The following is a 24,368-nucleotide window of genomic DNA, read 5'->3' as shown; positions in this document are numbered from 1 at the left end:
AAATCTAGTTTTGTGCTTCTTCTAGATGCTGCCTCAGTGGCAGGAGTACATGAGGTGGTTGCATGCTGAGTGTTTGGATACAAGCCTCTTATGGTTGAGGTGATCCTTTTCTCCAGGCAGCTGAGTCCTAAGATGGACCTCCTCAAGGCCGAGGCACTCTCCACCCGCCCCCCCGCCCCCCTGCCCCCTTGCCCCTGCCCCCGCTCCCTGTTGCAAGGCAGCCTGGCCCGGCGTGCTTTTCTGCCAGGTGCACAGGATTCAAAGGGTGCTGCTGGGAGGGTCCAGATGCATTGCTATCCTGAGAGACGACACTATCACCTATGCCTATTCCAGCCATGAATATAGTGTTAGATGATGACACATGATGACCTAATTGGTGTGACAGCAGACCTCGCAGCATCAATAAGATGTCCTGCCTCTAGGTTTGCTCCAGCAATCACCAAGCCTGTCAAAAGCTACAAAAGAGAGCCCATTCCACTCTGGAACCCAAGGCCTCTTTGGTAGCAGGCTGAGTATCCTGCATGGTTGAGACATTGGGATTGAAATTCGTTTTAGGCAGTCGTGCAAAACGAATGATAATGAATCAGCCGCCTGTTTTTACATTCTGCCCAATTTTCTTTTCCATGGACTTCAATGGAAAACAAAATCGGGTGGGTTGTAAAAGGGCTTCCGATTCATTATCCCCCATTTTGCGCTATTTCACAAGACCAATTTCACCCCCATTGATTTTTTTGAACAATCTTGCTATGTTTCAAATGAGCTAAAACTCAATGCCTTTTCCTTTAAAGCTGCTGCAAGACTTTACATCCTGCAGCAGCATGCAATTTCTCATTCGCCAAGTTCCCCATCACAGGTGTCTTGTGCACCTGGAACACTCGCACATTATTCAAGTGTACTGACCCAGGAAATATGCAAGAAGTCAGTGCACTGCAGGTCAAGCAGGTGTTATTTGCACGTTGCTCTACTTCTGCTTAGGCTGCACCCATTAAGAAAATTCAGTCTATATTGTTTGCAACCACATTATACGCACACTAGGAACTCCAATTTCCTGTAAAATACCAACGCAAATGCGCAGACAGGTAGGTATGGGGAGTACAAACACTGCACCAGCGAGGCAGTGTAATTTATGTGCCTCAATTGCATTAACCAGGCAAATAGAACAGCAGAAAGAGAGAGAGTAATAGCTGGGTAGGAACAGACATTCAGAAAGGCTCACTTTGAACACAACAGAATTATGCCAGCAAAGTGATAAGGTTTGAGAAACAGATTCCCTGATTGATGTGAAGCTGAGAGGGGTACATTGTAACTCCCTCACATTTTCATTTTTGATGACTTAAATAATTCAAGTACTTTGATTTTAATTGTTATCTACCATGTTGGTTTATTTTTCATTCAGTTCCACTTTATAAATTTATACTTGTGCCTAGTTAAATTACATGTTGCCAAACATTTTCATTATAAAATGGTACTTGTATACAATTAACAGCACCTCCTGTTCTGTCCTTCAGATAGCTCCCTAATTGATCTCAGGCTCCTTTGTCACTTCAGTGATTTGTTAGTGATGTTAACAGTTAAAGAGGCATTATTGTCATGTACATCAACAATGTTTTTTGTTTGTTTTCCAAACAGAATGCAGTTATGTAACCTTTGTAGAAAATAATCATCATTAAAAATATCACATTGTTCGTGAGTGATGACAGTCTTTAACATTAACATTGTAACACAACAACAACAACAACAACAACTTGCATTTATATAGCACCTTTAACATAGTAAAACGTAGTAAATTATTAGTATAGAGCAAAACTGGTTATACACTGATCACAAAATTATTAGAAAAGGAAAATAAAAACAAAAAGATAAGACAAAGTAAAAAGGTTAAAATTTGTTTCACTACTCTTGTAGGCAGCATCTTTAGATGTGGCAAAAGCTACTGAGATAAAGATGTTACAAACACACAAAAATGAAGGATAGGAAAGACCAGCTGGTCCACTTCTTTTTTCTCTCTATATGGTTAACACACATTTAGTGGTGTATCTATATCTTTGTCTCTAACTGTTTTTCTTTTTCTTTTCCTCATTCTGCAGGTCTTTCCTTCACTGCACATCTAGGATCTCTTGTTTGCCTCCTAATCTCATGTTACTTTACTGATGTATTAATTTTTGTAAACATGGTGGGAAGCAGAAAGATGGGAGTCAATAAGGAAAAAAATCAGAGATGGGTTTGGGAAAGAAGCAGTTACAGAAAGAGAGACACAATTTTTTTTTGTGAGCAAAGCCGTGGGAGATTTACATGTATATATAACAATACAATTGTATCACTAACTTCTGTCATTATAAAAGCTATACAGGAAGAAGCTGTTTGGGAGGTGTTGTCTGGGTAAGAGATAAACTGGGAGTTAGGGCTGAGATGAGTGGGGTCTGGCCAGGAGGGTGCGGAAGGGCATGGGCTGGGAGGAAGCAGGGGTGTGAGTCTGGCTGCCGCAGCTTGTGGAAGAAAGCAAATGGTAAGGATCAGACTTTGTAGTAATGGAGGGCTGGGATCTTGGGAGAGCTGGGGTCTGGGAACTTGAACAACTCAGGAGGTAGGGTCTGGGAACATTTGGGGGGCTGGGATCCTTAATACTTGGGGTATGAAGGAAATGTGGGACAACTGAAGAGTGCATCTGAGGACAGGGAGCATTCAGAAGGCTGGGGTTGGGGACTGCTGGCAAGGGAGGCTTGAGGTCTTGAGACTGGAACACTGGGAAAAATCGGCCTGGGAGCACTGGGGAGAGTAGGGCTGAATTTTGGGAGCACTGAGGGGCATGGAACTTAAGATCACCTGTGGGGTCCAGAAACATTTAGAGGAAGGGGGGATTGGTAAAGGTGTCTGCAATTTAAATCTTTAATATATATTTTCTCATAATTCTAAGTGACCATTCTGACTTTTAAGAGGTCTGATAGTGAGAGTCCTTTATTAGTTCAGCTATTTCACACTGTCACTTAGTAACTCCTTGAAAGTAATTCTCAATGTTATCATCAGTATATAATATTTATACAAAAATATATATTTTTAAGAAGAACAGACAGATTATAATAAGTTAAAGTTGGTTGGTTTTAGCAGTTCAATTTTTAACAAGGGATATTATAAAAGCAGGAAAACATATTGAGTGAAACTTCCTTCTAAATTTACAGTTTTTCTAAACTAAAATGTACAGAGCAAGTGCTTTTAATCTGGTGCTTTTAAAATAAATGCTTTGTGATTCAAATTTGTGCTATTCTTTTGCCAAACAATACAAATTTTATACTATAATTTGATGCCAACTGCTATGTATCAAATCTGATACCACATACATAGACCACATATGTATATCTCACACTGTGAGGAGAAGGTGCTGTATAAATATTGAGAGTATAAATTTAGTTTCAGTCAATGTAAGTGAAGTTGATTTTGATCTCGTGTAAACGTGATATCAGTTACACCAAATAAAATGTGGTTCAAGGTGAGGTCAAGCTCAGCAGCCAATCCTCGTCTATCCCACCTAGGCACGGAGCTGTCATTTCTCTGTTTCTAATAGGAATGAAAGGTCCGGTGACATTTAAACACATTCCAGATTCCAGTCGAACAGAAGCCATATGTTACTGGAGAACTGGGCTGTGGGCGAGGGGGCAGGGTGGAGGGTGCAGCGCTTGTAAGACTAATTGGTCATTTTTGTAATGTAGACAGCTGTCCTAATGGGATAATATTCCCTTAATTTAAATGTTATATTGCACCATAATTGACTATTATTCTCTGTGTTGTCAAGTGAAAGGTAGTTGATACAGATGTGCTAATAGTTAAGCAATTCAAAGATGAAATTAATTAATTTTCAAACTGCAAGTGACCTAATCCTTACTCTTTAACATAATGATCAAACATAATTTCCATTTTATTGAAATGATCAGAATTAGGCATAGCATGATTGAGTTAAATATCATGTTGTTGCATCTAGAATATGGATAAGTGTGAACTCATGTATTCACCATACATCTAATTTGGATCAGTTTGTCATGATTTGTGAAAAAAAATCAACTTTCACGTTCATCAGGAACACAATGGGTTTTGACTGGCTTGTTTCATCACACGCTCTGGCTACAGCAACTGAAACGAGCAACTGTTAGCATTGCTCATTATTGTGTATTGTGCCCCATCAATCATTTATACAATAGACCCTACCGCCTTATATGTTCTTTGGGAACCATATAAAAATGTGATATATACTGTTTTTCTTTTAAAGAGGGAGCCAAAAGTCTGATAAACCAGAAGTTGTTGTATATCAGAGACAATTAAGTGAGAGATTATTGCAAGTAATTTTTTAGCCGGCCTCCTCAACTGCCAAAGTCAGCTAAAGGCGGTACTGACTCCTCCCAAGCTCTCAAATTACGGAAGTTCTATTACAAGCTTATAGTAGGTCTGAAGACAGATGCAAACCATCAACTAGTGCAAGGGTACGGTAGTATAGTAGTTATGTTTGGTTTGCTCAGTTTGGGTTCCGCGAGGACCACTCAGCTCCAGACCTCATTACAGCCTTGGTCCAAACATGGACAAAAGAGCTGAATTCCAGAGGTGAGGTGAGAGTGACTGCCCTTGACATCAAGGCAGCATTTGCCTGGGTATGGCATCAAGGAGCCCTAGTAAAATTGAAATCAATGGGAATCAGGGGGAAAACTCTCCAGTGGCTGGAGTCATACCTAGCACAAAGGAAGATGGTAGTGGCTGTTGGAGGCCAATCATCTCAGCCCTAGGACATTGCTGCAGGAGTTCCTCAGGGCAGTGTCCTAGGCCCAACCATCTTCAGCTGTTTCATCAATGACCTTCCCTCCTTCATAAGGTCAGAAGTGGGGATGTTCGCTGATGATTGCACAGAGTACAGTTTCATTTGCAACCCCTCAGATAACGAAGCAGTCTACACCCGCATGCAGCAACACCTGGACAACATCCAGGCTTGGGCTGATAAGTGGCAAGTGCAAGGCAATGACCATCTCTAACAAGAGAGTCTAACCACCTCCCTTTGACATTCAACGTCATTACCATCGCCGAATCCCCCACCATCAACATCCTGGGGGTCACCATTGACCAGAAATTTAACTGGACCAGCCACATAAATAATGTAGCTACAAGAGCAGGTCAGAGGCTGGGTATTCTGCAGCGAGTGACTCACCTCCTGACTCCCCAAAGCCTTTGCACCATCTACAAGGCACAAGTCAGGAGTGTGATGGAATACTCCCCACTTGCCTGGATGAGTGCAACTCCAACAACACTCAAGAAGCTCGACATCATCCAGGACAAAGTAGCCCGCTTGATTGGCACCCCATCCACCACCTTAAACATTCACTCCCTCCACCATCGGCGCACAGTGGCTGCAGTGTGTACCATCTACAGGATGCACTGCAGCAACTTGCCAAGGCTTCTTCAACAGCATCTCCCAAACCTCTATCACCTAGAAGGACAAGGGCGGCAGGCACATGGGCAGACCACCACCTGCACGTTCCCCTCCATGTCACACACCATCCTGACTTGGAAATATATCGCCGTTCCTTCAACGTCACTGGGTCAAACGTCCTGGAACTCCCTACCTAACAGCACTGTGCGAGAACCTTCACCACATGGACTGCAGCGGTTCAAGAAGGCAGCTCACCACCACCTTCTCAAGGGCAATTAGGGATGGGCAATAAATGCTGGCCTTGCTAGCGACATCCACATCCCATGAATGAATTTTAAAAAAATGTTGCAGTTCTAGTAATCCAGAGGCCTGGATTAGTAATCAAGGAGAACGTGAATTCAAATCCCATCATGGCAGTTTGAGAATTTGAATTCAGTTAAGAAAAATCTGGAAATAAAAAGCTGGTATCGGTAAAAGTTGCCATAAAAACGCAACCGGTTCACTCATGTCCTTTAGGGAAGTAAACCTGCTATCCTTACCTGATCTGGCCTATATGTCACTCCAGTCCCACACTAATGTGGTTGACTCTTAACTATCCTCTGAAATAAACAACTGAGTTGTATAAAATAAGAATAATGAGACTTCAGTAGTTCAAGAAGGCAGACCACCATCACCACCACCTTCTCAGGACAACTAGGGTTCGGCAATAAATGCCACCCATGCTAGTGACTCATCCAGAGAGTGCATTAAAAAAAACTAATATTAATTTCACCTCAAATGGGGCTGCCTGAAAAGTACCTAGAACTTTGTTCCTTGTGCACAGAGGTATAAATGTAGAATTAACATCTTACTGGACCAAAGTTGTTGGAGCATGCATTAGCCTATTGGAAATCTGTAATTAACCCATTGATAGCACAGCAGAATTTTTCAGCTCTTTTTGTGCTCTCAGCTACTATTACAGCAAATTTGTACATCATCTGCCTTTGTTCCAGATGCACCTTGTTCTTATGACATTTAATATAAAATGTTAAAAATAGATCTGTCACACAACTCTGAAGTATACATTTGAATCTGTGACTGTTGCATAGAGAGGCATTGGGCTCAACTTTAAAACAGAAGTCCGGGTGCGTTGGAGACGGGCTCCAACACACTGAAGAACGCGCATGACCCAGAGTCATCTGGGTGTGCGTGCCGTTCCCGAACCCGGAAGTTGGCAATTAAGGCCGGCGGGACAATAATGTACAAGCGATTTCAATGCTGCCTCAGCCTGTTTCCCGTGCTGTGTGAAACATGACATGGTGAAGGAGTCATGTTTCAGCCGGCAGCCATTTGGACATTTAAATGCCTGTTTGACAGATGGGGATAAAAGGTGAGTTATTGCAGCAAGGCACTCAATTCTTCCAGACAAACTTTTGGCTGGGAGTTCTGTGTGTTTAGACTGAAAATTCTTGGTTTCCACTCAGAATTGTTTTGTTTACACATATCTACTACTTTTCGGACCCCCTCAAACTGACACCATCAGGATGAGGGACGCGATGGCTGCATTCACCAATACATCCGAGGACGAGTTACATCACCGTCCTCGCCAGGCATGGTGTGCAATTCCGCCATTTTCAGCTCCACTACACAATGCTGTGCCACAGGCACCTGCACAAGAGCACAGAGGGGAACAACAGAGGAAGCGACGTTGCAGGAGGCACTATGCTCGTCAGAGGGCCTACAAACCGGGGCTCAGCTTCCTGGACCTCTTTGAAGAACAGTGCATATGGATGCTTAGAGTGAGTCACCAGGTGGTCGCAGACATCTGCAGCCTCCTTCATGCCGAGCTGCTCCCAGCTGGGCCTGGCGGCATCTCATTACCCGTCGCAGTTAAAGTGACCACTGCCCTCAACTTCTTCGCCTCTGGATCATTCCAGGATGCCACCGGTGACATCGACGGGGTCTCGCAGTCGTCTGCACACAAGTGCGTAAGGCAGGTCACCGACGGCTCGTTTTGCAGAGCCTCGTAATACGTCAACTTCCCCATGGATGACCTCAACCAGATGGAGAGGGCAGTGGGATTCCACTCTGTGTCTGGCTTCCCACGTGTACAGGGTGCAATCGATTGGATGCATGTAGCAATCCGAGCACCTCCACATGCGCCAGGACTGTTCATCAACAGAAAGGGGTATCATTCCATCAACACTCAGCTTGTTTGTGACCCCCGCAAAAGATTTCTTCACGTGCCACGATTCATTCATTCTGAGGGAATCCAACTTCCCGGGCCTCTTCCACCCGCCAAACACCCTTAAGGGCTGGCTCCTCGGGGACAAGGGATACCCCGTGCACACGTGGCTCATGATAACTGAGGAACCTCATCAGCAAGCAACAGCGTCGATACAACGACAGCCACATCGCCACCCCGTCTATAAATGAACATGCGATAGGGTTGCTGAAGATGTGTTTTCGGTGCCTCGATCGTTCTGGGGGAGCGCTTCAATACGCACCAGCGAGAGTGGGTCACAATATAGTAGTGTGTCGTGTCCTGCACAACATGGCGCAACAGAGAGGGGTATCGGTTAAGGAGGCCACATCCCCTGATCCACCATCCACATCTGCTATCCACATTGAGGAGGAGCAGGAGCAGGAGGAGGAGGAGGATGAACCCATTGGCAGAGCAGCAGCTCACTTGGCTGCTCGTGAGGCCAGGGAGTCACTCATATGTGAACGGTTCTCATACGATCAGAAAGTGAGATGAGTCCAGTCTTCACACCACCTGGAAAGACCAGTGCCATCACCAGCCCCCCACCCCCTTCCCTGCACAAAACAGTCCTGCAACTACACATACACCCACTGTAAAGTGACCCACTGGGTGGCATCAAGTGTCGCCATTCATGGTGAAGCAAATGAATGGGTGCTATCACAAAAGCCAGTCAAGAATGGGCAAGACGTGGCAGCAGTGGTGAGAATGATAACATTTAATGTGACTTTAACAGAAACCAAATATAAATGAAAAACATGACAGTCTGTCAGACACCCTTGTGCGCACCCTTCGTGATCACAAATCTTTAGCCTTTCTCTTCCTACCTCTTCTACGTGGTGCATCCCCTGTGGCTGCAGCAGAGGTAGTGGCAGGTTGCTCATGTCATGGCCGGACTGCTTAGATGCTTTTGGCCTACGCCCTCTGGGTTTTGGAGCCCGTGAGGGCCCCTCCAAAGACTGCTGCATCTGAACCTGTGCAGGGGCAGACTCGGCCACCTGGAGAGGAGGCAGCATTGTGGGTACTGATTGAGAGAGGGGCAATGGGTGAGACGTGGCAGTGCTTTGAGTGGTGTCCCCACTTCTATGTCCCCTTTCACCATCATCCCTCTCCTGGGCCAGGGCCACATAACTCCAACCACCCTGCTGGACAACAATTTGGAGGACATGTGTGATGCCTTGGAAGGCCACTTCTAAAGTAACTATCAGCCTGTTTAAGGCGGCAGAATGTTGTTCATCCTGAGTCCGCACAGCCATTGTCAGGGCCTGAATGGACTCATTTGTGAGCCGTGCTTGAAATTCAATGGAGGCTAACCTTCTAGTAGGGTTGAGGTCACAATCAGATCAGCCATGATCTTATCAAATGGCTGAGCAGGCTCGAGGGGCCAAATGGCCTACTCCTGCTCTTAATTCGTATGTTCGTATGTTCTCTCCATCGCAGACATTCGCAGTTACCTGCGACACCATCTCAGACAGTTGCTTATGTCTCTGCGACACTATCTCAGAGATTCCCTCATGTCTCTGCGACACTATCTCAGAGATTTCCTCATGTACCTGTGCTACCATTCCACAAATGCAGGAGTTGGACTCCTCCATCCTCTGCGCTATTGTAGAGAGTGTGCGTGGCACCTGTTTCAGTGCCTTCTTGGTGGCAGAGGCAGGGCGCTTCCTCCTGTCGGCTGGATAAAATAGTTTCCTCCTCCTCCTCAGCCCGGCCAGTAGCAGCCAAAGTGAGGCATCGCTGAAACTTGGAGCAGCCTTGCCCCTGTGCTGCTCCATTGGGTCTTCTTGATCTTTGCTCCAGTAAAATCCATAGGAGCAATGGCCCTTTAAATCCATGATGTGGAGATGCCGGTGATGGACTGGGGTTGACAATTGTAAACAATTTTACAACACCAAGTTATAGTCCACCGATTTTTATTTGAAATCTACAAGCTTTCGGAGGCTTCCTCCTTCCTCAGGTAAATGTTAAATCCAGACGCTCCAGCTGACAGCCTGTCATGCAGGTGCACAGTCCACCCACTGCGCAGCTTTCAGATGGCAAACCCGGAAACAAGATTAATTGCCATCAATTAAGTCGCGATCACGTGGGGAAAGGTAAGTTTTTATTAGTTGGGTTTGTCGCGCGCCCATTGACACCCCCCTCCCGCCGCCTTTTTAAAATTGAGCCCATTGTGTTTGTAATCACAGCCTGTCCTTTGTGAACAGCAGTCAACACATTCTACATTGTGATTGTATAAAACCTCATCCAGTGGTTGTTTTAGTTGGATTTTCTGCCAGTTCATCAATATCCATCAATAATTTTCAGATTGATTTAGGATCTATTTTATTATTTTACAGGAAAAATGAGATTTTGCCCAGTTACTACAGTGTTAATTCAGGTTAGCATTATTGTGAGGTAAATGCAATTAATTACATAGAATTACGTAGATTGTACAGCACAGAAACAAGTCATTCGGCCCAACAGGTCCATGCCGGTGTTTATGTTCCACATGAGCTTCCTCCCGCCCTACTTCATCTAACCCTATCAGCATGTCCTTCTATACATTTCTCCCTCTTGTGTTTATCTAGCTTCCTCTTAAATGCATCTATGCTATTCGCCTCAACTATTCTTTGTGATAGGGAGTTCCACATTCTAACCACTCTCTGGGTAAAGAAGTTTCTCCTGAATTCCCTATTGGATTTATTAGTGACTATCTTATATTTACAGCCCCTAGTTCTGGTCTTCCCCGCAAATGGAAACATCTTTTCTACGTCTACCCTACCAAACCCATTCATAATCTTAAAGACCTCTATCAGATCACCCCTCTATCACCCCTTTTCTAGAGAAAAGAGCCCTAGCCTGTTCAATCTTTCCTGATAGGTATAACCTCTCAGTTTTAGTATCATCCTAGTAAATCTTCTTTGCACCTTCTCCAGTGCCTCTATATCCTTTTTGTAATATGGAGACCTGACCTGTTCACAGTGTGGTCCAATCAAGGTTCTATGCAAGTTTAACATAACTTCTCTGCTTTTCAATTCTATCCCTCTAGAAATGAACCGCCGTGCTTTCTTTGCTTTTTTTATGGCCTTATTAACCTGCATCACTACTGTTAGTGATTTGTGTATCTGTACCCCCAGATCCCTTTGCTCCTCTACCCCATTTAGACTCTTATTCTCCCTACCAAAATGTACCACCTCACACATATCTATATTGAAATTAATTTGCCAATTACATGCCCATTCTGCAAGTTTTTAATGTCTTCCTGTGTTTTGTCACCGTCCTCCTCAGTATTAACTATACCCCCCAATTTAGTGTCGACCACAAATTTTGAAATTGTACTTCCAATTCCCAAGACAAAATCGTTTATGTAAATGATTTATGTAAATGAACAAGAGTGGTCCCTTGTGGAAGTCCACTTCCCCCCCCACCTTTTGCCAGTCTGAATAACTACCTTTAAACCCGATTTTCTGTTTCCTGTTTTGTAGCCAATTTGCTACTTGCTACATTCTGCTACATGTTCCCTGACTCCACATGCTCTAACTGTAGTCATGAGTCTACTATGCGATACCTTATCGAAGGTCTTTTGAAAATCCAAATATATTACATCTATTGCAGTACCGTTGTCTATTCTTTCTTTTACTCTAGAGTGATGTTTGAAGGTTATATGCAGGTAGTCTGCAAACGGTTTTGTTTTCTGCTTCTTTGTCAGTTAATGACCTGTAGGCTAATTTATCCACACTATCAAAGGTACTCACATTTTGTGACCAGATTGGTCCATGCTTCAGTCGTCCAAACAAAAAGGAGTGACTTCATGATCTAAGACAAAAGAAAACTGATCACCAACACAATCATTTCAATAACATTGTACTCTTATTAATTTAAACTTTGGACAATAATATAATTCAATGGTAAAATTAAGTTGCTAAATATATTTGATCAGTGATAGGCAAAAGAACAATTTGCAAGTTGGTAGCACCTTCAATGTATTGTGAACATGGCATACTTTTGGGGGTAGGAAGGAGGAAATGAGATTGGTCTTTTGCAAGAATGCCACACCTGCCTGTTCTTTCTTGATACATCAGGATTTTCTTCCATTTAATTGGATGGTTGAGTCCTTTGGAATTCAGGGAGATAATGGGTCATAATTTGCCGTGGTAAGGCATCTAATGGCATCTGCCATTAATTGCATTTGCCCTTACACGTTTAGGTTTTAAAATTTTTTGCGTGGCAAGTTGCTGAAAGTGCGAGCTGATAATGTCGCAGCGGGGGAAACAGGACATCTGGGACCTGAGTGAACAGGGCAAGCAACTATGTATCACCTTAAACAACAAGATTGAAGGATTATGAAATTAACAGTGCAAGGGACTGAGAAAGAAGTGTAAATTAGAGTGGGTGAATTCAATGTCAATTCAGGTACAGAAAGAGAAATATAGAGAGGGAAAGCAAGCTTGGATTAAGAGAGAGAGAAAAGATTTTTTAAAATTTAATTAAAAATTTTACATTTTTAAAATCTCCAACAACAATTAAAACCTGTAGGAATGAGACTCCACACTTGTAATAGTTAATTTTCTGTGCCAGAGAAGTTGACTGGCAGTAATTAACACTTATCACATCATTAAAAGGGAACTTAAAACTGAAATGGACAAAACTTAACTTTCTGTGGCAAGTTTAGAATCATAGAAAAGTTACAGCACGGAAGGAGGCCATTCGGCCCATTGAGTCTGCGCCAGCTCAATGCAAGAGCAATCCAGCTAGTCTCACTCCCCCGCCCTTTCCCCGTAGCCCTGCAATTTTTTTCCTTTCAAGTACTTATCCAGTTCCCTTTTGAAGGCCATGATTGAATCTACCTCCACCACCCCCTCGGGCAGTACATTCCAGATCCTAACCACTCGCTGTGTAAAAAAGTTCCTCTTCATGTCACCTTTGGTCCTTTTGCCAATCTCCTTAAATCTATGTCCTCTGGTCCTTGACCATTCCGCCAATGGGAATAGTTTCTCTCTATCTACTGTCTAGACCCTTCATGATTTTGAATACCTTTTAGTTCGTATCTACCACGCAAATACAGCAACTTCACGCCATTCAATGCATTTCAATGGTGAGGTGTACAGGGAGATGCCATTTTTGTGAAGTTAACGGTGGAGCGATGCATCTCAGACAACAACTTTTGGATATCCGTGTATAACCGTGCCTCTGCCCCTCACCTGAAGTTCCTGCAGCATTTGTACATAAATAACGGCGACACTATTAACCTCACCGTTATTTTGACAGCAAATTCTGGCCCAATAGTATGTTCAGCCTTAGTGGGGATTGGGTTGATGGTTGTGTCTAGTGCTGTAGCTTTCCATTGGTATTGTCCACAGATAAAAGGAATGTCCCCGTGGGCTATGAGAACATTACAACAGCAAAGTTCCCTTGAAAAGCTAATCTGTCTTTTTTTTAAAACAGGTGCTGACAGACCCGCTGTATATTTCCAGCATTTTCTGTTTCATTCCAGATTTCCAGCACTTGCAGCTTTTTTCTTTTTATTTGTTAAATATTATAAACTTCTTTGCAAATGTGACAGTGAAGTTTTGTGCTCAGCAGGTAAGGAACATCTGTGCACAAGTGTTTCATTGTCAAGCCCATTTGTATCCATTTTCAACAGCAAGCACTCTCAGACTGGCAAATAGTACTCCCTTATTGCTAATTTTTCCATTTCCCATAACACCTATTCTCATGGGCTCTTTAGTGTCATTAGCATTGAATTCTGGGTAGTCCTACATTGTGGACTTATAGCCATTGGAAACTGCCCTGATGTATTTCACACTCGACAGCCAGAGAAGAAACTTATGTTTTTCGTGTAGAGTCAAACCAAATCTTAAAGCTAAAACCCACTGTTGTTAACCCATGAAGTCCTATTTTTGACGCAGTAAACACACCTGCATGCATTTTGAGAAGGAGGTATGAACTGGAGCTTAAGCAAGAGCATAACAATAGACAATTTGGACTTTTGTAGTTGCAAAACAGTACAAATTACTTTTCTGATGTGAGACTTTTTTTTCTGATTTGCAGTACTAGGTTGCTAGGGGGACCATCTGCAGAAGATGAATATCTTACTGGGGTGGTGGGGGAGGGGGAAAGGTGCGAGGCTGTTTCTTTACACAACAGCGAGTTGCCATCCTGGAAGGAAATTAAGAACACCAAAGCTTCTTAAAGTGAAAGCAGTATAAATGTCACTTTGAATAAAATCAGCAGAAACTGAGTCAGTTACAAGGAAATATTGATATCTTGGTTCTGGGGCGAAATAAACATATTTCATTTCTTGTCTTTTGATAAAAAAAAATTGAGTTATGGTTTATCTAAATAACTGTCTGCTATTTCTACATTTGGCAAAATATACAACACAATATTTGCAAGCTGAATCTAATCCCTGTTGAAATTTGAGGTCTTTGGTGTATTATTACCAAGGCCCCAATTTTTCCCTGATTTCCAATTGCAAATTTGTGTACATGGAATTTGTCGCCACCCTGCAGGATTAACCTTGCCTGATGATTCTGTAACTGTGCTCTGGATGACTCCATACTCATCTGCTTCAAGAACACCTTGCTGCTCCTGCTTTATTTTTTTTTCTGCAACGGTTAGTTTCTTGGAAGCTCAGTGGCTTGATGAGGCAAATTTAATAGGGTATCATGTTTCATCTAATCTAATTTAAATATGTTTCCCTGTGTAAGGGAATTGAAGAGTGATGCTGAGAAGTCTTGCTCTACAGGAATGCAGATTCGGGTTCCTAATCCTTCCAGAATGACCGGGAGTTTCCCAGAATCGGAGGTTCCAATCCCAGCACTGCCTCCAGCAGCCCGGGAGATTCAGGGATTTAAATTTCCCGCCGCAGTGTGCCCCCTCCCCCCCGCCTCGTGTCGTCACCGGCTGTTGTTGGAGAAGCTTCCAGTTCGTTGACCTCATCCGCAGAGAGCCACGACCGCGTGTTCGGGAGGGCACTGGAGAGTCGGGAGGGCTAGGGAATCACGGGTGTCGGTATTCGGGAATGTCAGCAATGGGGGGGTGCTCGAGAGTGGAAGAGAGGGAGACTGGGGAATGGGGCGCGAGGCAGAGAAGGGGACTAGGATCGGGGTTTGGGGCTCAAGCTGGAGCGATATGGGGGGGAACAGGCATTTCCCGCAGTGCCAGGAGCAGCAGGTGGTGAGTGGGAGCGGTGCCGAGCGAGGAGCAGCCAGTAAAAAGATAAGTGAAACCCGGAGACCTTACTGTGGGTAACTAATGAAAGATTATTTCCACTGGTGGGCAAATGGGGAACTAAGGAACAGAAACCAAGGATTCTCACTGTAAGAAACAAGGGGGAAGGGAGGAGGAAAGTTCTTGAACTGAGGGTTATTAGATCACGGGATACTTCACCACATGTTACTCTTGGAGTAACATTACACCTGTTACTACCAATTACATATAGATTATCAGTGAAGGTAGAGACTAAAACTTAATTTCAAAGAGAATGGGATAGATATTTGAAAAGGAGGAATAAAAAAGATCTTTGGGTGGGGGGGAGATGGGGTTAGAGGACAGAGCGCCAGCACTGGGGGCCGAAAGACCTCCTCCTGTGCTGTAATTTCTATAATTCTGAGGAAACTGTCCTTTATCAAGTCTGAGATCAGGGAGTGGTTTAGAAATGTTGATGCTCAGCTTAGGACGATGTGCTCTGCGAAGTGCCCCAAACACTGAGCCCAGTGCCCATTGTATGGTCTCTTGGTTTGGTTCAGGTTGCTCTGTGCCACCCAGTTTTGATGTGTGAATTCCAAGTACTGACCAGCTCTGACTGAGGTTCCCAGTTCAGAGTTGTCACCTTCGCACGGAACCAGAGTCCAAGGAGATAGAGGGAGAGATAGGGGCTGTTAAAAGTGGCATTGACCGGGGAGCCTGACTTTACCTTGTGCAGTGCAGGGGGATTCTGGCTATGGTTTCAGGGTGAATATCAGCATGTTATAGGACTACTACTACTTACAGGTAGGTTATCGAGGCATTACACCTGTTACTACCAATTACATATAGACTATCAGTGAGTTATTGTATTACTGTTGGTTATGAGGGGAATCTGAGTGTTACCACTTTACAATGAGTTACAGTGCAATTTCAGTGAGTTACCAATAGTTACCGGTAGAATCAAAGTTCCTCCCACCTCTGGTTTCCTCTCTGCGAATCGTCCTCCACCTTTCGATTCCCCTCTTCCCCACCCTCGGTTTCCCCTCTTCATCTGCTCACAAGTAGCTTCCTGATTCTTGGAACTCGTTGCATCAAAAGTTGCTGGCGTGATATCACAACCAAAAATACTCAATCATAGGGGACCCAACCTTTATAAGGTAAATGCAATAATATTTGTAGCAGTCATGTGATCAGATGTTATAGAAACATAGAAAATAGGAGCAAGAGTAGGGCATTCAGCCCTTCGGGCCTGCTCCGCCATTCAAAATGATCAAGGCTGATCGTCTAACTCAGTACCCTGTTCCTGCCTTTTCCCCATATCCCTTGATCCCTTTAGCATCAAGAAATATATCTACTTCTTGAATACATCTAATGACTTGGCCTCTACTACCTTCTGTGGTAGAGAATTCCACAGGTTCACCACCCTCTTAATTGAAGAAATTTCTCCTCATCTCGGTTCTAAATGGCATACCCCGTATCCTGCGACTGTGACCCCTGGTTCTGGACTCCCCAGCCATCGGGAACATCCTCCCTGCATCTAGTCTGTCTAGTCCTGTTAGAATTTTATATGTTTCGATGAGATCACCTCTCATTCTTCTGAACTCTAGTGAATATCGGCCGAGTCGAACCAATCTCTCCTCATACGTCAGTCCTGCCATACCAGGAATCAGTCTGGTAAACCTTCGTTGCACTCCCTCTATGGCAAGGACATCCTTCCTCAGATAAGGAGACCAAAACTGCACACAATACTCCAGATGTGGTCTCACCAAGGCCCTGTACAACTGCAGTAAGACATCCCTGCTCCTGTACTCAAATCCTCTTGCAATGCAGGCCAACATACCATTCGCCTTCCTAACTGCTTGCTGCACCTGAATGCTTGCTTTCAGCGACTGGTGTACAAGGACACTCAGGTCTTGTTGCACCTCCCCTTTTCCCAGTCTATCACCATTAAGATAATAATCTGCCTTTCTGTTTTTACAACCAAAGCGGATAACCTCACATTTATCCATGTTATACTGCATCTGCCATGTTCTTGCCCACTCACCCACTTGTCTAAATCACATTGGAGCCTCTTTGCATCCTCCTCACAGCTCACATTCCATCCCAGGCTTTGTGTCGTCTGCAAACTTGGAAATGTTACATTTAGTTCCCTCGTCCAAATCATTGATATATATTGTGAATAGCTGGGGCCCAAGCACTGATCCCTGCGGTACCTCACTAGTCACTGCCTGCCACCCAGAAAAAGACCCGTTTATTCCTACTCTCTGTTTCTTGTCTGTCAACCAATTCTCAATCCATGCCAGTATATTCCTCCCAATCCCATGTACTTTAATTTTGCACACTAACCTCTTGTGTGGGACCTTATCAAAAGCCTTCTGAAAATCCAAGTACACCACATCCACTGGTTCTCCCCTATCCTACTAATTACCTCCTCAAAAAACTCCAGTAGATTTGTTAAGCATGATTTCCCTTTCCTAAATCCATGCTGACTTTGTCCAATCCGATTAATGCCTTCCAAGTGTTCTGTTATCACATCTTTTATAAAAGACTCTAGCATTTTCCCCATTACTGATGTTAGGATAACTGGTCTGTAATTCTCTTTTTTTCTCTCCCTCCTTTTTTAAATAGTGGGGTTACATTTATGGTCAGAATGTCACATGATCAAACCTCCAGTATTGTCTCTAACCAGAAATGGCAGCCCTAGTGCAGATCATTGAATCTGAACCATAGGGCAGCCTTCCCGATGTCCTGCAAATTAGACAAACTGACCTTGAAGTCCAGTTTCCCGGCCCGCACCCCGTAAGAACGAGGCTCCATGAAGCCAGTATGAGCACTTTCTATTATGCATCGACACTGAACAGTGTAAATTCAGACTCATAGCATGACCTGACTAAAGAAAAAAGAAAGACTTGCATTTCTATAGCGCCTTTCATGACCTCAGGATGCCCCAAAGCGCTTTACAGCCAATGAAGTACTTTTGAAATGTAGTCACTGTTGTAATGTAGTCCAGATCAAAACTCCCTGGAGAAGTCAGTCTCATACCACTTCTGTTTGCATGGGAGTGTTAATACAGTGTGGTGTCAAACATGGCTTGCAAAGTTGGACCCTTTATACACTTTGTAAACCTACATGACCTTAATTTAAATGTTTAGACAAGAGGGCTTCTCCCTACCCTGCTCTCTAAACATTTAAATTTCTAGCTTTTGGGAGACAGCTCTGTGCATGCATGCATGCATGCATCCAGGTGTGTGCAGACCTCTCCTAAACAGATCAGTTCCAGCCAGGCAAAAGTCACAGCCTAAATAAGGTTCTGTCTGGCTTGAACCCAAAGTGCAAACACTAATCTCAGACTGGTAACTGCAGCGTAACAGTGCACCAAACTCCACTAATGGAACTCGGGAGTTTAAGGATTGGGTTTGAAGACCCCATTCATACAGGTATGTCTAAAACTCGATCTGAGCTCATGGAGTGACATCAGGATACATTTGCACCAAACAGGTAAATTTTGGAGGCATTAAAATTATTTTTAACTTTATCCCAGGACAACCAATAGAGCAATTATTTCAAGAACAACAACTTGCAAAACATAGTAAAATGTCCCAAGGCGCGTCACAGTAGTATTATCAAACAAAATTTGACACCAAGCCACATGAGGAAATATTGGGACAGAAGAGGTAGGTTTTATGGAGCTTCTTAAAGGAGAAGAGAGAGGTAGAAAGGTGGAGAGGTTTAGGGAGGGAATTCCAGAGCTTAGGGCCTAGGTAGTTGAAGTCACGGCCGCCAATGCTGGAGCGATTAAAATCGGGGATGTGCAAGAGGCCAGAATTGGAGGGACAAAGAGATCTCAGAGGGTTGTAGGGCTGGAGGAGGTTACAGAGATCGGGAGAGACGAGGCCATGGGGGGATTTGAAAACAAGGATGCAAATTTTAAAATCGAGGCATTCCCGCAACAGGAATCGATGTAGGTCAGCGAGCACAGGGGTGATGAGTGAACAGGACTTGGTGATCAGAGATCAATAAGAGGTTCTCCTCCCTGCCCCTGCTGAATGTTGCTCTTTAGGACACGAACTGCAGAAGACCATATTTACACTGCAATCTGAGATCTGGGAATTCATGTCTAAAACCACCAGATGTTGGGGTTAGATAGTTGGATCTGGAGGTCATATCAATCTGCCAACAACTGTTTTTTACATTCTTGTGATAATTGATTGGGGGATCTGCTGACTGTTGACTCACTGGAATGTCATTATTGCCAATGGGTATGATGCTTCTTTATTGTTACTTTACTAGAATGTCACTGCTATTAATCTTGAATGATGGCTGAAATCATGGCCTATTCGGTCTCTCATAATAATGCTCTTTGCCTGGAATGTTGCTATTCTGCTTCCTGACTGCTTGAATTGTTAGAACATTGCTAATTGTTCCCTTGAATGCCTTCTTGCTGCAGTGTTATGAATCACTTCTTGACTCTTGGTATGCTGGACTGTTACTGTCTCATCATTCATTCAATTTTCTTAAAGGCAATATGGAAATCAGCTCACTGTATTTTTAAACCATGCACAATTATCTAAGGGTGCATCCACTTTTGTGTCAATACAAAGCAGTTTTTGCCGCACATTGATGGAAAGATGACAACCTGGGGCTTAAATTGATTAATCCCCGAAAACAGGCACTGGGATCGCGACGTATAATAAACCCGTGCCCGTTTGTTGAGATGCAGGCAGCACGTAACATCCGAGGTCTTGGTGCAAGAGGTGGACAGAAGGAGGGGCATCCTATATCCGCAGCCGGGCAAGAACCCCTCCAGATATATGCTTCTGAGGCAGTAGGGGACGAAGTCAATGCCAGGAGCATAGCACCATGAACATGGATGCAGTGCAGGAAGAAGTTAATGACTTGACACGAGTGGTCAAGTTGTGTGAGTTCAATTGTGAAGTGGCATATCCTACCAACTGCACCATTAGCCGCATCCACTGCTCTACGCACTACATCCCCATCACCCACCTACCAACAAACTCTTTCAATCAGTACTCAACTCTTCCAATCAGATGCTTGTTCTCACCCTCACACATTAACACTGTTGCAAGTCGCACACCCACAACTCACAGGTCACACACACTGCCAGCTATTCCAGCATGACAGCCACATCACCCAAACATCTTGTAGGATGCTCACTGACACATGTCCCGCTTTCTTGCAGGAGAAGGTGGCACTTAACAGGAGGCAGCAAGTGGCATTGGCATGAACCTGCTATCCTCTCTCAGGATGACAGCATTCCTGACCCACTCTGCCAATGTCCTTGCTGTTGCCCGTCAGCTAGCTAGCCGACTCCTTGTAGAGTATTGAAACTTTATTATAGGAGCATAGGAACAGGAGTAGGCCATTTAGCCCCTCGAGCCTTTTCTGCCATTCAGTGAGATCATGGCTGATCTGTGACCTAACTCCATATACCCGCCTTCGTCCTATATCCCTTAATACCTTTGGTTAACAAAAATCTATCAATCTCAGATTTAAAATTAACAATTGAGCTAGCATCAACTGCCGTTTGCAGAAGAGATTCCAAATCTCTATCACACTTTGCATGTAGAAATGTTTCCTAACTTCACTCCTGAAAGTCCTGGCTCTAATTTTTAGGCTATGTCCTAGTCCTAGTATTCAAGTTTAGGAGACCTCCAAAAACAGGTACAAATGCATCAGCAGCCAGAAGCAATAATCCAGCAACTAACCTATAACCCTTGCATGATCCCTTTAAATAGCGCTGGTGGCGAGTCCTCCGTGCCATTTAAGACCTGTTCAGCTGTTAAGGCAGTGCGTTGGTTGGAGCGTGGAGTTCCAAAATTGCTCCTGTCCCTTTAAATCAGCGGATCCCCCTACTTTACGTGCTGCTGGTGTTTATTAGGTGTGTGTGCGCAAACGCCTTTATCAAAATGGCGTCCTGCGCATGTCATGCCGGAAGTGTGTGTGCGCATCTTGGACGCCATTTTCAGTGCCTAGGAGTCCACGTACACCGACACAAAGGGCGCTATGTGGCCCAATTTAGCCCACCCATAATTCCACAACAGCCATCGGTCAGACTCTGGAACTCACCAGTTCAAGGCCTCTTGTGGGGTGGGGGCATCTCACACCTCCTGGGTTTGACAATGTTCTTCCCTAGAGTAAAATGTCTCAAATGGACAACTGGTGTGCTTACCTGAAAAAACCCACTGCAACCAAGTGCGAACATATCAGAGGTAGACAGTGTCTGCTGAAGACTGATCAACAGGTTTAGGTATTTCTATCAGCACAGAAGCACATCCAAAAGCACATTGTTTTTTCCCACAAAGATAGGATTATGTCTGCTGGCATATTTAATGTACTAAAAGGGAAGAATTTTAGTCTATTATTGAATCATGCAGAAGAAACCTTTCCCTGCATCAAATCCATTGCTTGCAGCCTCGGAGCCCTTCACACTGAGTTCAGCTGATATCAAGATGAGAAAGATTTACAAGTACCCAAACATTTTTTTCAAAAAAATGTTGCTTAAAAGGATGAAGTCATCAAACTGAGAATAAGAAAAATAATCACATTCATAGCTAATTACAAAAGAAAAAAAGGTACAACTTCTGAAATCACCTGCTCAAAGTCAACTAGTCCTTAGCTTTTAATTCACTTTCACTGCTGATTAAGATAATTTTTCATCAGCAGAGTTTCGAACAAACCAATTTCTGGGATAATTTTGGAATTCTTTATTTACTGCCTCTTCAGATTATGGTTTGATAGTCTAGAAACATAGAATTTCTGTTACCTCTTAACTGGTAAGGAAGAACAAAAGAGTAAAGAAGGAGAGATGTAAAGAAAATGTTAAAATTTAAAACCAGGTATTTCATTTACAAAAGCTTATAGTTTTCCTTATTCTTTAAAAATGTTTAGTAGACGTTGTATTAATGCTCTCCTCGCCTGAGGAACAAGAACTTGAGGAGCTACTGTGGGCTGGAAACTCACATTTCAATTCACTTTCTAATATAAGATGGTAAGCTTGGGCTCAATTTTAAAAGGGTGGTGGGATGGCACCTGGGGGAGGGTCAATGGGCGCGCGGCAAACCCGGATAATAAAAACTTACCTTTCCCCACATGATTGCGACTTAATTGTTGGCCATTAACCTTGTTTCCGAGTTTGCCGTCCGAAAGCTGCGCAGTGGGCGGACTGCGCACCCACATGACAGGCTGTCAGCTGGAGCGTCTGGATTTAAAGGGCCATTGCTCCAATGCATTTTGCTGGAGCAAAGACCAAGGAGACACAATGGAGCAGCACAGGGGTAAGGCTGCTTCAAGATTTAATGATGCCTCACTTCAGGTGCTACTGGCTGAGATGGGGAGGACGGAGCTATTTTACTCGGGAGACAGTAGGAGGTGCCCTGCCTCTGCCACCAAGAAGGCCTGGCTCGAGGTGGCAGAGGTAGTCACCAGCAGCAGCAACATATCCCGCACCTGGGTCCAGTGCATGAAGCGTTTCAATGACCTAACTAGGTCAGCAAAAGTGAGTACACTTACTGATTCTCCTGCATTCTGTGGTGCACATCACTCTCCCCTGCCCCCCTAACTCATTCTGCACTGCCAAGACTACTCCATCACATCACTCCTCACACCCACGTAAGGCTCATCCTCAACTTACCTGCACTTCCTGAGCATTTCCTCACCTCCCCATTTGTCACCCCACAACTACCACTCACCCCAATCCTGATCCAATGTGAAGTCTCTGTCTAACACTCACCCTCTGATGCACCTCTTTCACAGTCTGCCTCACCCAAAGCAATGCATTCATCGGCTGACCACTTTACCATCTCCCACTCACACGTCTGTACTTTCTCCCCTTCTAGGAGAAGGAAGTGCAAAATGCACGTGAGAGAGTGAGGACTGGAGGGGGGCCGTAAAAAATAACGGTCCTCACAGACGCAGAGGAGACGGCCCTGGAGATCAGCCGCACCCGAGTGCCTGTCCATCGGGGACGCCAAGACTGGCACTCCACAAACGTCTGGTAACACAATTTTAACGTTCATCACACATGACATGAATTGATGTTAATGATTGGCATGTTGAACATCTCATTATGCTCATCGCGACATGACACATCTGTGATGATGGTCTTCTAGGCCCTTCAATGACCGCAGTGGCGGCAGAGGGAAATTCCTCAGAGGAGTGCCTGGCCTTTGAGGGAGCACCATCACATATGAGTGAGCCATGCACCAGCACAGATACTCACATCTTGGTGGGTCCTAGTAGTCAGTTAGTTGAGTTGGCACATGGTGAGTCACCACACAAAAGTGAGCGCGAGCAGACACTGGTGGCAGGGGCAGCTGTGGAGAGTCCACGTCGGTGGGCGCACTCCTCTCCAGGCTCTGTTCAGCTGGACGCAGATGCTGAACCCCGAGGGCCATCTTTTAAAAGGAGAATGTTCGAGGGACAGCAGCACATTTGCGAGGTACTGGAACAGGTGCAACGCACACTCTCCACAATAGCGCAGAGGATGGGGGATTCCAACTCCTGCACGAGTGGAATGATAGCACAGGTACGTGAGTGAAGCTCTAAGTGTCACAGAGATGTGAAGGAATCTCTGAGATAGTGTCGCAGGGACGTGAAGGAATCGCTGAGATAGTGTCGCAGGGATCTGAGCAACTGTCTGCGATTGTGTCGCAGGTAAGTGCGGGAATGTTTGCGATGGAGAGAAGGCTAGCCTCCGTTGAGCTTTAAGCACGGTTCACAAATGAGTCCATTAAGGCCCTGACAATGGCCATTTGTACTCAGGGTGAACAACATTCTGCCACCTTAAACAGGCTGACAGATACTTTAGAAGTGGCCTTCCAAGGCATCACACATGTCCTCCAAACTGTTGCCCAGCAGGGTGGTAGGAGTGATGTGGCCCTGGTTCAGGAGAGGGATGATGGCGAAAGGGGACATAGAAGTGGGGACGCCACTTGACGCGCTCCCACGTCTCACCCATTGTCCCTCTCTCAATCAGTACCCGCAATGCTGCCTCTTCTCCAGGTGGCCAAGTCAGCCCCTGCCCAGGTGCGGGTGGAGCAGTCTTTGGTGGGGCCCTCACGGGCTCCAAAACCCAAAGGGCGTAGGCATCTAAGCAGTCCAGCCATGGACACGAGCAACCTGCCACTACCTCTGCTGCAGCCACAGGGGATGCACCACGCAGAAGCGGTAGGAAGAGAAAGGCTAAGGATTTGTGATCACGAAGGGTATGCAGAAGGATGTCTGACAGACTGTCATGTTTTTCATTTATATTTGGTTTCTGTTAAAGTCACATTAAATGTTATCATTCTCACCACTACGGCCACGTCTTGCCCATTCTTGGCTGGCTTTTGTGATAGCACCCTTTCATGTGCTTCACCATGAATGGTGACACTTGATGCCACCCAGTGGGTCACTTTACAGTGGGTGTATGTGTAGTTGCAGGACTGTTTTGTGCGGGGGGGTGGTGCTGGTGTTGGCGCTGGTCTTTCCAGGTGGTGTGAAAACTGGACTCTTCTCGCTTTCTGATCTTATGAGATCCGTTCACATATGAGT

This window comes from Heptranchias perlo, chromosome 13 (genome assembly GCF_035084215.1).
Source record: "Heptranchias perlo isolate sHepPer1 chromosome 13, sHepPer1.hap1, whole genome shotgun sequence".
In the NCBI taxonomy this organism is placed as follows: Eukaryota; Metazoa; Chordata; class Chondrichthyes; order Hexanchiformes; family Hexanchidae; genus Heptranchias; species Heptranchias perlo.
This window is presented reverse-complemented; position numbering follows the sequence as displayed.